The sequence below is a fragment of the Mizuhopecten yessoensis genome, unplaced genomic scaffold (genome assembly GCF_002113885.1).
Source record: "Mizuhopecten yessoensis strain PY_sf001 unplaced genomic scaffold, ASM211388v2 scaffold715269, whole genome shotgun sequence".
NCBI lineage: Eukaryota > Metazoa > Mollusca > Bivalvia > Pectinida > Pectinidae > Mizuhopecten > Mizuhopecten yessoensis.
This window is the reverse complement of record NW_018479536.1, coordinates 1-3,746: the sequence shown is the minus strand read 5'-3', so window position 1 is coordinate 3,746 and position 3,746 is coordinate 1.

Here is a 3,746-nt window from a genome sequence, read left to right as displayed (position 1 = left end):
TACTCCTGCTTAACGCTCAGCAAATTAGGAGTGGGACGACTGGTTCGCCCGTTGTCAGTATAATGTGACCGGGTGGGGCGTCCTGCTGGGTGTCTTCGGCAGAATGTTTCAGTGAGGTAGCACTATAAAGTCGGCATCAGTTTCGCGCTATCACAAGGAGACAAACACGAACATATCGCAGCCTCCCAAAATACACACACATACACTACACGCATGCATCTTGCACCCAGGGGAGGCCGTCCTTAAATGACCTTAGCTGTTAATAGGACGTTAAACAAAATCAAACAAACAAACAAACAAAGTACCCTAACACTGCTGGTAATGGTTACAATGTTTGTAGCCCTGGCCGTACCCTAACACTGCTGGTAATGGTTACAATGTTTATAGCCCTGGTCGTACCCTAACACTGCTGGTAATGGTTACAATGTTTGTGGCCCTGGTCGTACCCTAACACTGATATCTCTGCAGACCATTCTACACTGCCTTGATACCTAAATCATGTGGTATGTAAGTGTAATGGCTAACCACATCAAACGAAACAACTTTATAACCAAGTGTCACTGCCTTCGGTGAACAAAACAACAAGTGAAAATTCACGATGGGTGTTTAAAAAATACCGAAGGTACTATCCTAAATGATGTCACAATTCAAATATATTCAAATTGCCTTAAGAGCCCCAATAATGGCGAAAGTACTAGCGAGATTTAATCTTCAGTCTTTTGTTGTTTTTTGTTTATTTCTACGATTAGATTGACTTTTAACGACAATGATCAAGGTGTTAATTCTAATTCAAAATTATTGTGATACGCATGGAAATGAACTGTGCGCCCCTCTTCGCCAAGTAGATTTTGCTTTTATTTAAATCTATGATAAGTTATGTAACAGAGACCTTGCCAAATCCATTCATTATGTTTATAGATATAGCAAGTAATTAAGAAAAAATGAATATAGCGATGAATGCAATGTATTAGATTAAAAGACATTTATTGATCACGTCCAACTTATTGTGAATACCACAGTTTAAATGATAGATGCTGAATCCGGGCAGACATTATTTTGAGAGGTGCAAATTGATAAAGACCCGAGGTTATGTCAGCATAGTCTCATTTTCAAATATTCCTGTTAGACGCTTACCCTTTTTAAAACCTTGCCAAACCTCATTGCCTCTACATTGGTAATTCCTATTTTATTCAAGGTAAATCTTCATCAACCCTCATCTCTCGAAATTATGGTTGTAAGATTGTCTGTTAGCAATCACCACCTCACACAGAAATCGTGATATCTGAGCAAGTTCTTGATTACCGAATATACAGCATCATGTAAACACCGAGTTTGGGATGCAGCGATTTTCGTACAAACAAATACTTTAAAAGCACAACAAATAACATAAATGTGCTCACCTTAAACGGTTCAAGACTCAGTCGATTTCTAAAGACGTGCTGAAATATCAGGCTGACAGTTGATCTTACTAAGGTAAGAAGTTGAAAACTTTGACTCAGTTCGTTAAAATACTGAAATGATTGCTGATTAACTACTGATACGATCCGTCGGTATAACCCGTTGTTATGTTTGGAGTTTGTTTTGTGGTCTAATGATATATCACTGCTCGAGCAACACAATCTGTGGTCATATGACGTGGTTATGTTTAAAGGCTCTTATTGGTCCAATATCACTGCTCGAGCAACACAATCTGTAGTCATATCACGTGGTTATGTTTAAAGGCTCTTATTGGTCCAATATCACTGCTCGACCAGCACAACCTGTGGTTTTATCACATGGTAGGTTTCAGGGATATAATTGGCCATGTCAGAGGACATTAATGCCAATGATTTGTAATTAAATATCGAGCTTTTCATATTAAAATATCGTGTGGTGGGCAGTGGTTAATATTTGTTTTATTCAGATCTTTTGCGACGAGTCCAACAGACCGACCTCGATCTCATTTCATTGTAACCACTACAGTTTAACGACTGCTGCTGACGATATGATACTGAAGACGTCACGTATTGTATTATTAATCTGAGATTTTTCCGGCGGAAAATCAGATATACTAAAGATATAATGACTTATATCATATCACATATGACAAGCCTCCCTTCTATTTAAATAAAGCTCTCACAAAACAACGAGCAGCTGTGTATGCTAAAGCTAGATACCTGAGATATATCGGAACATTTTCTGGGACAAAAAATTTACATTGACAAGATGGCAAAATCATTGTTCGAAACAGATCTTGTGGCAAAACTTCTGTACCAAGACTATCAGAGCTTGCCAACTACTCCGACCCGCCGTCTAAACCACGCAAAGATACACCCGAGATATCCACTAAATCAGTACATCCCTCCCGTCATGGACAATGATGAACACTTTAAGTAATGTGTGTTGTTGTTTATTATATATAGTCCTAATATAAGCTCCATAAGCTGTTACTCAATACTCATGACTGATATAAGTGTGTAAGCATTCAAATATATTATACCAGGTAAAACATGTACAATATAGATAAAACAAAACCACTACAAAGAAAGTACAATTTGTATCATTATACATAATCGTTAAATAAGTGGTCTTTGTTTTTTTAGCTCACCTGGTCCAAAGGACCATGGTGAGCTTATGCCATACCGCAGCGTCCGTCGTCCGTCCGTCAACTTTTCCTTTAAAACGCTACTTGTCCTGAACGCCCAAGTAGATTTTGACTAAATTTGGTCTAGATTATCCTTAGGCCAAGGGGACTCAATTTTGTATAAACGGTGGGTATGGCCCTCCTGGGGGCAGAGGGGCGGGGCCCAATAGGGGAAATAGAGGTAAAACCTTGAAAATCCTTCTTCTACCGTAGGGATTAAAGGATTTTATCCTAATTTAGTCTGGAGTATCCTTGGGCCAAGGGGACTCAATATTGTATAAATGGTGGGTGTGGCCCCCCTGGGGGCTGAGGTGCGGGGCCCAATAGGGGAAATATAGCAAATTCTTTACAATCCTTCTACTTCTGTAGGAATGCAAGGATTTGTTCCATATTTGGGCTGAAGCATCCTTTGGTGAAGGGGAACCAATTTTGTATAAACCATGGGTCTGGCCCCCCAGGGGCCTGAGAGTTGGGTCCCAATAGGGGAAGCATAGCAAATTATTCTTTAAAATTCTTCTTCTTCTGTCGGAATGAAAGGATTTGTTCCATATTTGGTGTGGAGCATCCTTGGGTAAAGGGGAACCAATTTTGTATAAACGGTGGGTCTGGCCCCCCTGGGTGCTGAGGGGCGGGGCCCAATAGGGGAAATATAGCAAATTCTTTAATATCCTTCTTCTTCTGTGAAATGAAAGGATTTGTTCCATATTTGGTCTGAAGCATCCTTGGGTGAAGGGGAACCAATTTTGTATAAACGGTGGGTGTGGCCCCCCTTGGACCTGAGGGGCGGGGCCCAATATGGAAAATAGAAGTAAAACCTTTATAATCCTTCTTCTACCATATCGATTGAGGGATTTTATCATAATTTAGTCTGGAGCATCCTTGGACAAAAGGGACTCAATTTCGTATAAACAGCGAGTGTGGCCCACCTGGGGATAGAAGGGAGGGGCCCAAAAGGGGAAACATAGCAAATTCTTCAAATACCTTCTTCTGTACGAATGACTGGATTTTGTCCAAATTTGGTATGAAGCATCATTGGGTGAAGGGAACCAATTTTGTATAAACGGTGGAGGCAGTGAGTCGGGGCCCAACAGGGGAAATAGAGGTAAAACCTTTAAAATCCTTC